The following is a 14,178-nucleotide window of genomic DNA, read 5'->3' on the forward strand; positions in this document are numbered from 1 at the left end:
TTCTAGTCATAACAACAATGATACTCATATGTCAGGGGCACTTAAAACCAAGGTCGACTGTGTAATGGGTTTGGTCACAGAGACCCCCTTGAGACTGTCACCTGATGTGCTGAAACTACCTCTGAGCCTGTTTTTCCCGCCAGCTTGGGACTCCAGAACCCTGTCTTGTTGAGCCGGACACGCTACTCCGCTGAAACACAGACCCAGGGTCTGAACCATGCCCCCAAAACTGCAGACTTTAACCAAAACTGCTCAGCAGGTTTCCTATCTCCAGCACCCAGACACCCAGCTCCCAATGGGATCCAAACCCCAAATAAATCCGTTTTACTCTGTATAAAGCTTATGCAGGGTAAACTCATAAATTGTCCGCCCTCTATAACACTGATAGAGAGATATGCACAGCTGTTTGCTCCCCCAGGTATTAATCACTTACTCTGGGTTTACTAATAAACAAAAGTGACTTTATTAAGTATAAAAAGTAGGATTTAAGTGGTTTCAAGTAATAACAGACAGAAAAAAGTCAGTTACCAAGCAAAATAAAACAAAACACGCAAGTCTAAGCCTAATATATTTAAGAAACAGAATACAGGTAAATCTCACCTCAGAGATGTTCCAATAAGCTTCTTTCGCAGATTAGACTCCTTCTTAGTCTGGGCCCAATCCTTTCCCCAGTACAGTTCTTGTTAGTTCCAGCTCAGGTGGTAACTAGGGGTTTTCTCATGACTGCAGCCCCCTTTGTTCTGTTCCACCCCCTCTTATAGCTTTGGCACAAGGCAGGAATCTTTCATCTCTCTGGGTCCCCGCCCCTCCTTCTAAATGGAAAAGCACCAGGTTTAAGATGGATTCCAGTACCAGGTGACATGGTCACATGTCCTGTGAGACCCCAAGCCTCCATTCTTTCCATCCTGACTCACAGGAACACAGGAAGGCTTATAAGTAAACAGAGCCATTTACAACCAATTGTTCTAGTTAATGGGAGCCATCAAGATCCTAAGCCACCATTAATGGGCCACACTTGGCATAATTACAATAGGCCCTCACAGTTAACTTAATATTTCTAGCTTCAGATACAAGAATGATATATTCATACAAATAGGATGACTACACTCAGTAGATTATAAGTTTTGTAATGACACCTTACAAGAAACCTTTTGCATAAAGCATATTCCAGTTACATTATATTCACATTCCAAGCATATTTTCATAAAGCATATGGAGTTCAACGTCACAGACTGTCCAAATATACCTTCCCTTATCATGGTGCATTATTTCTCTGACCCAGCCTCCCATTCTGATTAGCAGAACTGCAAACATACAGCTGCATGGCCTTGCCTCTCAGGGCCTAAGATTATTCCTAGCTATGTGGTATTTGGTTTCCAGCTAGCAGTGGCTATACACACAAAAATGGCTGACTGCAGTAATATCAAGACCTGGGGTTACAGGCAGTAATATTAAATTGTGGGGTTACACTCCCCTCCTTGCAGATCACACATTTTAAATATTAAGATCTGCACACACGTACACAACCAGTTTGGCAGGTTGCTAGTGAGGCCTAGCATGGGTTCAAGGTTCTCGACCAAGAAATAATCTTCTCACTGGCACTCTCAGTTTTCATTCTGCCTTGTTAAAGACCAGACCTCATGTAAATTCCCTTGTAACTGATAAATTCCTCCCACAACTGATTGATCTTCCTCCAGATCCAACACGTCAGTGCCAGGAACAAAACAACCACCAATATCTGAAAGGCCAAAACTACCATAATTGGATGTAAAGCCAGATTAAAAATTCATTTTGCTGTGGGGGACCATCCCAACATGTCTCCCACCATTTGTGTTCCAAATCATAGAATCATAGAATCATAGAATATCAGGGTTGGAAGGGACCTCAGGAGGTCATCTAGTCCAACCCCCTGCTCAAAGCAGGACCAATCCCCAATTAAATCATCCCAGCCAGGGCTTTGTCAAGCCTGACCTTGAAAACTTCTAAGGAAGGAGATTCTACCACCTCCCTAGGTAACGCATTCCAGTGTTTCACCACCCTCCTAGTGAAAAAGTTTTTCCTAATATCCAACCTAAACCTCCCCCACTGCAACTTGAGACCATTACTCCTTGTCCTGTCATCTTCTACCACTGAGAATAGTCTAGAACCATCCTCTCAGGTAGTTGAAAGCAGCTATCAAATCCCCCCTCATTCTTCTCTTCTGCAGACTAAACAATCCCAGTTCCCTCAGCCTCTCCTCATAAGTCATGTGTTCCAGACCCCTAATCATTTTTATTGCCCTTCGCTGGACTCTCTCCAATTTATCCACATCCTTCTTGTAGCGTGGGGCCCAAAACTGGACACAGTACTCCAGATGAGGCCTCACCAATGTGGAATAGAGGGGAACGATCACGTCCCTCGATCTGCTCGCTATGCCCCTACTTATACATCCCAAAATGCCATTGGCCTTCTTGGCAACAAGGGCACACTGCTGACTCATATCCAGCTTCTCGTCCACTGTAACCCCTAGGTCCTTTTCCGCAGAACTGCTGCCTAGCCATTCGGTCCCTAGTCTGTAGCTGTGCATTGGGTTCTTCCGTCCTAAGTGCAGGACCCTGCACTTATCCTTATTGAACCTCATCAGGTTTCTTTTGGCCCAATCCTCCAATTTGTCTAGGTCCCTCTGTATCCTATCTCTGCCCTCCAACGTATCTACCACTCCTCCCAGTTTAGTATCATCCGCAAATTTGCTAAGAGTGCAATCCACACCATCCTCCAGATCATTTATGAAGATATTGAACAAAACCGGCCCCAGGACCGACCCCTGGGGCACTCCACTTGACACCGGCTGCCAACTAGACATGGAGCCATTGATCACTACCCGTTGAGCCCAACAATCTAGCCAACTTTCTACCCACCTTATAGTACATTCATCCAGCCCATACTTCTTTAACTTGCTGACAAGAATACTGTGGGAGACAGTGTCAAAAGCTTTGCTAAAGTCAAGAAACAATACATCCACTGCTTTTCCTTCATCCACAGAATCAGTAATCTCATCATAGAAGGCGATTAGATTAGTCAGGCATGACCTTCCCTTGGTGAATCCATGCTGACTGTTCCTGATCACTTTCCTCTCGTGTAAGTGCTTCAGGATTGATTCCTTGAGGACCTGCTCCATGATTTTTCCGGGGACTGAGGTGAGGCTGACCGGCCTGTAGTTCCCAGGATCCTCCTTCTTCCCTTTTTTAAAGATTGGCACTACATTAGCCTTTTTCCAGTCATCCGGGACTTCCCCCGTTCGCCACGAGTTTTCAGAGATAATGGCCAATGGCTCTGCAATCACATCCGCCAATTCCTTTAGCACTCTCGGATGCAACTCGTCCGGCCCCATGGACTTGTGCACGTCCAGCTTTTCTAAATAGTCCCTAACCACCTCTTTCTCCACAGAGGGCTGGCCATCTACTCCCCATGTTGCGATGCCCAGCGCAGCAGTCTGGGAGCTGTCCTTGTTAGTGAAGACAGAGGCAAAAAAAGCATTGAGCACATTAGCTTTTTCCACATCCTCTGTCACTAGGTTGCCTCCCTCATTCAGTAAGGGGCCCACACTTTCCTTGGCTTTCTTCTGGTTGCCAACATACCTGAAGAAACCCTTCTTGTTACTCTTGACATCTCTTGTTAGCTGCAGCTCCAGGTGCGATTTGGCCCTCCTGATTTCATTCCTACATGCCCGAGCAATATTTTTGTACTCTTCCCTGGTCATATGTCCAACCTTCCACTTCTTGTAAGCTTCTTTTTTATGTTTAAGATCCGCTAGGATTTCACCATTAAGCCAAGCTGGTCGCCTGCCATATTTACTATTCTTTCGACTCATCGGGATGGTTTGTCCCTGTAACCTCAACAGGGATTCCTTGAAATACAGCCAGCTCTCCTGGACTCGTTTCCCCTTCATGTTAGTCCCCCAGGGGATCTTACCCATCTGCTCCCTGAGGGAGTCAAAGTCTGCTTTCCTGAAGTCCAGGGTCCGTATCCTGCTGCTTAGCTTTCTTCCCTGTGTCAGGATCCTGAACTCGACCATCTCATGGTCACTGCCTCCCAGATTCCCATCCACTTTTGCTTCCCCCACTAATTCTTCCCTGTTTGTGAGCAGGAGGTCAAGAAAAGCTCCCCCCCTAGTTGGCTTGTCTAGCACTTGCACCAGGAAATTGTCCCCTATGCTTTCCAAAAACTTCCTGGATTGTATATGCACCGCTGTATTGCTCTCCCAGCAAATATCAGGAAAATTAAAGTCACCCATGAGAACCAGGGCGTGCGATCTAGTAGCTTCTGCGAGTTGCCGGAAGAAAGCCTCATCCACCTCATCCCCCTGATCCGGTGGTCTATAGCAGACTCCCACCACTACATCACTCTTGTTGCTCACACTTCTAAACTTAATCCAGAGACACTCAGGTTTTTCTGCAGTTTCGTACCGGAGCTCTGAGCAGTCATACTGCTCCCTTACATACAGTGCTACTCCCCCACCTTTTCTGCCCTGCCTGTCCTTCCTGAACAGTTTATAACCATCTATGACAGTACTCCAGTCATGTGAGTTATCCCACCAAGTCTCTGTTATTCCAATCACGTCATAATTCCCTGACATCACCAGGACCTCCAGTTCTCCCTGCTTGTTTCCAAGGCTTTGTGCATTCGTATATAAGCACTTGAGAGAACCTGCTGATCACCACTCATTCTCAGTATGAGGCAGGAGCCCTCCCCTCACAGACGTTCCTGCCTGTGCTTCCTCCCGGTATCCCGTTTTCCCACTTACCTCAGGGCTTTGGTCTCCTTCCCCCGGTGAACCTAGTTTAAAGCCCTCCTTACTAGGTTAGCCAGCCTGCTCGCAAAGATGCTCTTCCCTCTCTTCGTAAGATGGAGCCCGTCTCTGCCCAGCACTCCTCCTTCATGGAACACCATCCCATGATCAAAGAATCCAAAGCCTTCTCTCCGACACCACCTGCGTAGCCATTCGTTGACTTCCACGATTCGATGGTCCCTGCCCCGGCCTTTTCCTTCCACGGGGAGGATGGACGAGAACACCACTGGCGCCTCATAATGTTATATGAATTATAACATTCATAAACCAGTCAGAGAACACTTCAATCTCTCTGGTCACTCGATTTCTGACCTCAAAGTGACTATCCTTCAACAAAAAAACTTCGAAAACAGACTCCAACGAGAGACTGCTGAATTGGAATTAATTTGCAAATTGGATACAATTAACTTAGGCTTGAATAGAGACTGGGAGTGGTTGAGTCATTATACGAAGTGAAACTATTTCCCCTTGTTTATTCCTCTCCCCCCCCCCCCCACTGTTCCTCAGACGTTCTTGTTAACTCCTGGCAATGTGCTGGAAATGGCCCACCTTGATTATCACTTCAAAAGGTTTTCTCTCCCCCCACCCCACTCTCCTGCTGGTAATAGCTCATCTTAAGTGATCACTCTCCTTACAATGTATATTTTTTCATGGTCTGTGTGTATATAAAATCTCCTCACTGTACTTTCCACTTTATGCATCCAATGAAGTGAGCTGTAGCTCATGAAAGTTTATGCTCAAATAAATTGGTTAGTCTCTAAGGTGCCACAAGTACGCCTTTTCTTTTTGTGACTACAGACTAACACGGCTGCTACTCTGAAACCTGTCATCTTGTACAAAGTATGTCATGTAAGGTGCCAATGGAAAAGTTATGATTTGCTGAATATGATTATCCTATTCGTATGCATGTATCATATTTCATATCTATATACCTGTATTTCAAATGTGTTTGCTCCAAGGTATCACCTGCAAGGTAGTTTACATCCAATCTAGCCAGCACATTGTGAATGCACTATTCAAGCTGATGGCCCATCAACTAACACATTGGGCCATGGAAGAAGTTTAGCCCCACCTAATGGACTTTCCTGTGGACATTTTAGCCAGAATATGGGTAATGGCCACTGCTATGATTCATCAGAGCATGCAAGGGCATGTGACCAGCTCATGTGACACTAAACTCCATCTTGTGCCTGTACTTTTCCACTAACTGTGCTGTGGGCTTTGTTTCAGCCAATTAAATTTCCTCCACATGGCAGAAGCTATAAAAGGCTTTGGAAACATCCCCATTTTTTCTCTTTCCTGATCTGATCTCTGGACCATGGACTTATACTCAGAGGTGTCCCATCCATAGGACAGTCCAGGGCAACCGCCCTGGGCCCCGTGTTTGGGGGGTCCCACGCTTCAGGGTGATGTGGGGTCCAGGGCTTCCTGGGGATTTAGTGGTGGGCCTGGCACCGGCGGCAGCAAGAGACCTGCCCCAGCCCGTCCTGCTCTGCTCCACTCCGCCGGCTCCCAGCATCGCTCGGGCAAGGGGGGTGGAAGCCAGAAAGAGGCAGGGTGGGGGAAGGGGTGGAATGGGGGTGGGGAGGAGGCGGAGCATGGGCGAGAAGAGGCGGGGCAGAAGCTTGGGGGAAGGGGTGGAGAGGGGCAGAGCCTGGGGTGGAGGGAAGGGGTTGTCCCGGGCCCCTCACCCCCCTGGGGACAGCCCTGCTTATACTAATGAGAGCATTCTAATCAAGGAACTGAGGATCTTCCAACCTTTTGGAAGCAACCAGAGACTTAACAAGCCAGCAGTTTATTTCATCACTTCTTCAAGCCTGATACAAAAACTTTGCAATTATTGTATGTGTTTGATTCCTTTGACCATTTTAATTCTCCTCTCTCTTTTCTCTTACAAATAAACCTTTAGATATTAGATTCTAAAGGATTGGCAACAGCGTGATTATTGGGTAGGATCTGAGTTATATATTGACCTGGGTATGTGGCTGGTCCTTTGGGACCAGAAGAACCCTTTAGTTGATGGAACTGGTTTTAAATAACCACTCATCATTGTCTAGTGTCTTTAGCCAACGTGGTGAGACAGAAGTTTACTTTTGTTACTGGTCTGGTATATTTTACGGAAGAATAACCACCAGTTTTGGAGTATGTCTGCCCTATTTCTTAGCAGTTTTTCCTGAATCTGATAGTCGCAGTTGTGATTCACTGAGGCACGATGACATCTAGCAAAAACCATATGATCTGGGTAGCTTTCAATCCACTCCACTTACAAATCTGCTCCCCCCACTAGCCTCTTGTGTATACATGAGGATGGTGCTGTTGCCACCAAAGTGCCAGGGATTCTATAGCCGCCAGCATAGACCATTTACAACCCAAATCATAATACATTGCCAGTTCTCGCACACATTCCCACACTAATATTTATTAAGTCGAGGCCTTTCAATTTTACTGAAGTGAGATCTTATCCCTCCAAGGGGCCTAAAAGAGTGATTTGTTTTTCTGGGAGGTTGGGATCAGTAGTGATGTTGAAGGTATTGTTCACTTTACATTCCACTGTTATCCATGGGAAGTTTCCCCATGCCTTCAACAAAACAGGTTCCAGATTCACACCACCAAAGGAGCAGATCTGCAATCAAAACACCAGCAAAAGCAGCATACAGGAGCGGATCATCTCCAAAGTCTTCCAGCATCCACACAGTTAATAATCTAAAACGCAAAGTGAAACAAACCTTTCCCCTCCTTATATAGCAGGAGGTATCACTAGACATTTAAGCTAAGCTTACTAAATTTTATTCCGAGCCATTAGGTTCTGAGTTCCTTGCCTCCCTCCCCCTTTCTCTGGGAGGGGGCTCTTGAACTTTTAGCTTTGAGCAATCACTTGGGGCTCAGCAAATTCATCAAGCCCTCATTTGCTGAGGGCTTGCTGGGGCTAGACACAAGACCATTATTAATTTTGCCAGTGAGTACATATTTTACTGGAGAGTGGGCAGTTTTCAGTAACACAGGGGACAATCCCACCAGATACTCCCAGTGCTGCAAAGCTCAAACATGTGCCAAAACCTCCTTTTCACACAGAGTAAGTCCCTCCTATATTTCAGGTAAAGTTTGGAGGCATATGCCACAGGGCAGAGGCCTGTGCCATTTTCCTTACTCAGTACAACTCCCATCCTGCTCTTAGTAGTTTCCAGTTTCAGCACAAATGGCTGTTCCAACCGGGGACATGCTAAAGCTGGAGCCTGAACCGAGGCCTGTTTTAATTGGACCATGGCTTCCTGCTATTGAGAGTCCCAGTCTCACTCTGCTCCCGCCTTTAACAATTCATGCAGTGGGGCTGCCTTCTCTGAAAATCCCTTGGTGAGATCTTGGGAGAAATTAATCATTCCCAGAAAGGATCTAAGAGCAGTTACATCTGTGGCAGCTCGAGTTTAAGGATCAGCTCCACAGCCTGTTGGTCAGGGGAACACCCCTCCTGTCCCAGAGTCACTCCAAGATAATTTACTTGTTGGGAGCACAACTGGGCTTTCTTTGGGCTTACTTTAAATCCAGTTTCCCGAATCTTTTGTAATACCCTGTCCAACACCTCCAGATTCTCTTCCCTGGTCTAAGGATATCATCCATATAAGAAATCACACTGTCTCTTTCTGGCAGCCCATCCCATATCTTGACTACATGGGAATGACAAATAATAGAGGCATTGCTCCAGCCCATGGGGACCCTGGCAAAACAAATGCTTCTTTGAAAGGTGAATGCACACTTATAGTACCTATGCCAATGCAAGGTGATACCGAAAAACATTGGTCAAATCTCAACTTAAAAACTACGGGGACCCTCCAATGATGGAGCCCATCAACAGGCTCACCCAATTAAGGGCGTGGAAATCAATTACCAGCCTCCAAGTCCTGTTGTCACCTTTAAGGACCGGCCATAGGGCAGCATTATTGGGAATTGACTGTTCCACAAAAAGCCCTTGGCGAAAGCGCCCACCAATTGTTTCTTTCAGGCTGGCTTCTGCCTCTTTTGAATACCTATACTGCTTCTGGGGTGCGGGATTGGGGCTTGTAACTGGGATTTCTGCATCAATTTTATTCTAACACATTCTATTTTATTCTTGGTCCACACCCCTGGTGTTTTCTCTGCAATTGCTAAAACTTCTGCAGGTCACTTGTCACTCCAGTTCTTCAGATGCCTTAAGGGCTGCTAGCTGGTAACTTGCTGAAATCTCCACTGGCTTCCAGGGTGTGCCAGGAAGCATTTTCCCCAGGACTTTGTTAGCAAAATGAACGAGCATTCTCAATTCCCTTAAACCATCAATTCCCAGGATCCCTTCTCCTCCCAAATCCCTTAAACCAAATTGCCCTTTTATTTTCCTTTGCTCCACCCAATTCAAAATCCCTGCTTCATTAAATCCCTGTAAGGTCTTAACTCCAGCCGGAGATTCAAACTAGGTTCTTATTCTAGGTACTCATCAAAGAATAAGTGGCAACTGTATCTAAGAACAGATTCTGAGTCTGAACACCCCTCCTTCAAATTCCACATAAACCGTGAACCTTCTGTGTGCATCGGTGTTCAAATGTGCCACCATGGGAGAGCTAGGGGCATCTGGCCTCCCTAAGGAGAGCTGGCAGGAGGCGCAGTCAGGGTCTTCCCTTTGTGCTCAGCTAGCTTTAACAAACGTTCCGCGGTGGGCAAGCTATCCATCTTTTCCTTCAGCTCTTATCTTAGGAGCTGTCTCCAAATTTCCACCTACCAAGGATGAGGGGCTCTCCCCTAACTTTTGCAGAGCCTGTCTCCCTTCTCTTTCCTTTCTGCCCTTTAGCTCTCATCTTCCTTTAGAGTCTTATCTGGGAAGGCTATTGGTTTAAACGGGGTTGCTTCATGTGGAGACACAGATCCACGTATGTCCATAAAAATAAAAGGCAGTCTTTGGGCCTGATTCTTCTTTTGTTAATTTACTACTTTTCTCAAAACTGTTTTCAAGGCAGTAATTAGGATCAGTAGCAGAGTTAACATTCCTATTGCTTGGCAACCATATCTTCAAAGACAGTAAAATACTTCCAGCTGTGGCATTAACCCTTAAGTTTTAAAACAAAAAACACAAAAGAAAAAAAGAGGGGGGGGGGCTGGGAGGGGGAATGAAAGGGGGCATGTGAAGAAAGAAGTGGAAGAGGAGGGGGAAGAGGGAGTGGGGTGTGAAGAATGACTTAGGAAGCAAGGGAAACCTAAGCCAAGAAAAAGTACAGACAGCAACAACAAATCTAGAAGTGGAGTTCCCTTGGCCAAAGCACCTGGGAACCCATACTCCTGGCCCCTAACCTGGCTCTGAGAGGAGAGTGGGGGATGCTGACACATCTGCCGAAGTGAGACCGGGGGTGCCAGCTATCCTCACCAGCCACCCCAAGGCTGTGCTCCAATTTAACAGGCCAACCGATTTCCCTGCAAATCTGACCTGGTCAGGAGAAAAGGGCCTGACCTCTACTCATTCTTCCCCACTTTGGTTAGACCCTTGGGGACCAGTCTTCTCTACTGTGGTGTTTACTGTGGAAGCTATCGGTGGGGGCTTCTGCAACTCTTCCAGCGTTTCAAGCAAGGGATCATATGGGGACTGCCCCAAAGGGCCCAAGCTGAAAGGGAAACTCACGGGGATTATCCCTCTCATAATCAAAATAAGAAGGATAAAAGTCGGGGTCCTTCTCTGACCCATCCCCCCTTCCCAGACTACAACTCCCTTGAATCATAGCCACTATTCCCTTCCGCTCTCTCAACCTGGCTCTGAGAGCACAACTTTGTCTCTTACTTTCTCCATGATCTGACTGCGTCTTATCCTGGGAATCCTTCAGTAAGGCTGTAACAGTTCCTTCACTCTCTATTGTCTGCTGTTTCAAACCAAATACCACCTGTTCCAGCCTGTCACTCTCTCTGTTTGAGTCAGGTTTGTCACCTAGAGGGTGTCTGACTCTGCCTTCAAGCTGGATATCTTTTGCTCTTTCTCAATTTTATCTTTCTTTAGCTCCTTTATTTCCTTTTTTTTCTTGACCCTATCCTTCTCTGAGTCCTCCACTTTTGCCTTTAACTCGTCTATCTCTTTATCTACTACCATTTTATTACAGAGCTGCAGAAATGCTCTGGGGCCAGTGAAGGCTCCAGGCTTACAAAGACCATTACCATGCTCCTCTACAAAATCAATCAGGCTGATTCCCAAAACCATTTCTTTCTCTCTCTCTCTCTCTCTCTCTCTCTCTCTCTTGCTTCCTTACTCAACCAGACTACCAGCCTGAGCCTTGAGTCCCAGTAACAAAATGTATCCATAAATTGACTCAGGGACTACGTCACAAGAAATTACAGGTTTCTACCCTTCCCACAATCCTCCTGTCTTGGACAGCAAACAAATAAAACAGTTTTATACCAATCGTCCACTCCTCTCCACCACTCCTGGCTGGCTTGGAGAAAACCCAGAGTTTTCTGAATTTGGTAATTTAACTGTTTCTCTACAGTCACTCTCAGGAATAAATCAAAGGGGACACAGTCCCTCTGTCTGTTTAGAACATTACAAACATTTATATTTACGCCAAGTCTGAATTGGGTTCAAGTGATCAGCAACCAGCCTTTTGGGACCTTCTGGGGCCCTCCTTGGGCGTTCATGTGTCAGCTCCTTGCACAAAGAAAAGCTTACCTGGACTACTCCAAAGTGTATCCTTTTGCTTAATCTTTTATAGATAACTTAAACAAAGCACATAACTCACAATGACTCCTAAGGGGTCACCAATTCTCCTAGTTTCAGCAAACTACTCGTTATCTCTTATCAACAAAGCATTTCTGGTATTTCTAGTCATAACAACAATAAAACTTGTATGTCAGGGGTACTTAAAACCCTGACCAAAATCAGGCCATGTGCTGGCACGATTATTTTAATTTTTCAAATGAATATAATGGGTTTGAAAAGACCTCTGTAGATTTATTGAGGAAACTGAAGTCCTTTCTACATCCATTAAATGAGTACAACTGCAATGCAAATTTTCCCATGTTGCTTTTGTCAATCCACCTCAACTCTGACCCATTCACAACACTTCTAAACATCCTTCAATATTTGGCCTCTTGGCTGATAAAAAGAAAGGTCATGAACAAGAGTAATAGAGTCAGTGTTGGCTAGATATGGAATCTAGTAACTAAAGTGGGAATGTGACATAAGTCAATTTTATTATCAAAGAAAAATATTGGAAGTAATAAGACCCATGCCTATCATGACTCTGACTTCTTTGTTTGTGTGTTCTTTCTCCTTCCACTCCTGACCCCTCAGATTTTTTGTGTCTGATCATATTGTACACTCTTGATACTCTCTCTTCCTATATGTTGTACACTGCCTTGCCTGACAGGGTCCCATATCTTATTGGGGCCTTTGGGCACTGCTACAATACATACATTAAATAATATTTACTAAATGGCTGGAAGCTGAAGCTGGACACCTTCAGACTAGAAATAGGGTGCACATTTTCAACACTGAACAACTTACCAATGGGTATGATGGATTCTCCATCACTGGAAACATTTAGTTCAAGATTAGATATTTTTCTAAAAGATATGCAGTAGTTCAAACAGGAATTAATTCAGGGAAGTCCAGTGGTCAATGTTATGCAAGTGGCCAATGTCAGACTAGATGATCAGAGTGGTTCTTCTGATCTTCTAATCTATGAATGAATATAAAATCTTAGTGCAAACAATAATGGTGGTATTTTGTGACATAGACACCAGTCTTTTAGCACCCAGACTAACACAACCAAGTCATTAAACATAGACTATTGAATAGTTGGTGACAACTTTCAGATGCTCTATCAACCTGGGTCAGATTTAAACCAATCATCTAAGGTGAAATGTTGTTGACCATCACTGTTGCCTAGCAGCAGGAGTATACTAATGCTAAGGTTGAATGTATGGCTTTATATTATATTCCCATTATATTCATTTGAAAAATTAAAATAATCATGCCAACACAGGGCCTGACTTTGGTGAGGGTTTTAAGTACCTTCATAAGCATAATATATACATTGTAATATGGTCCTGAAGTACATAATCCCATGCCATTTCCCAGTTAATAGACTATATCACAGTATTTTAGAAAAATTGTAAAAGGTGCTTCTTGCACAGTAAACAGGCAATGAGACAAAGCTCTTCAGGCTCTTCATTCTCTGTATAGTTCCCTATATTTTCCTAAGTGCTATAGAAAGCCCTAAGATAGTTAGAAAGGACAGGAATATGGCAGCACACTATTTCAGTCTAAGCTATTACATAACCTTGCAAAAGCAGTACTGTACTATATGCATAATCTTTATCATTTCTAAATATTGATATTTCTAAGTCTGTTCCTTCTTATGAATAGAGACAATGCAGGAAGTAAATATCCTCTAGTGTGTTCCCATGAATCTGGGTTATCTTATATCTTTGCCAAATCCAAAGCATACTTCAAAAGCAATAGCCTCCCAGAAGACATTGTGTGTAAGGACATGAGTATGTCTCAGCCATTTCAAGCTACACAGCATTCAAGTTTTTATGCATATGTATCAATAAAGCCAAATAAACTAGGCTTTTTCATGCTTTAAAATCAGCTGATGTTCTCCACCCAAATGTCTATGATGTTTACCTACCTTGAAATTTAGCACTTTGCCAGTTCAAGAAATGACACACTTCTAGACAAAGTTATTCTTACCTGAGGGTATATGGGTTGCCTCCCTGGCTCAGCTACCCCATATACTGTACATAGAATGCACAGGCCAAATTGTCTCCTCTGCAGAAAGTACCCACCTAAAGGACTGGAAACTCCACCGGGCTCCCCAGCTTGCAGTTTTCCTTGGCAGCGTTCCCTGTGGGATAGTGGCGTGTGCTAGCTGGTGGAGCAAACAGAGGGGTTTCCTTTTGTATATTTTCACATTTGATACTAGCAAAGATGTCATGGTTGGGCTTTTCCTGATTACTAATGATTGTCTGCGGTAATACCCCCCCCCCACCCTGTCATCACATTCTGGGCACAGGGCCTTAGCTGGTGTAAACTGATGTAATGCTGTTGACTTCAACTATTGACGAACTGGTCCAAGGTTTGTAACTGCCTGCAGACACCTTCCTTGTCAGCTCTTCGGCTTAACTTACAGTTCATTTATAGCAGAATTTCATAACATAGGGGGGCTGGCCAGACCGACTCAGAGGATGGGTGGAGAAAGCTGTAGCAGCCCAGATCCACCAGGGTATGTGCTGCAAACATGCTGCCTCATCTACTGGAAAACTTGCAGGCAGCTATGATGAGAGTTGTGTCGTAAAGATAGGTCATCCACTCACCCTCCTTCCCTGCTCTCCTTAGTGGCCTGTCA

Source organism: Natator depressus, chromosome 2 (genome assembly GCF_965152275.1).
Source record: "Natator depressus isolate rNatDep1 chromosome 2, rNatDep2.hap1, whole genome shotgun sequence".
Classification (NCBI taxonomy): domain Eukaryota; kingdom Metazoa; phylum Chordata; order Testudines; family Cheloniidae; genus Natator; species Natator depressus.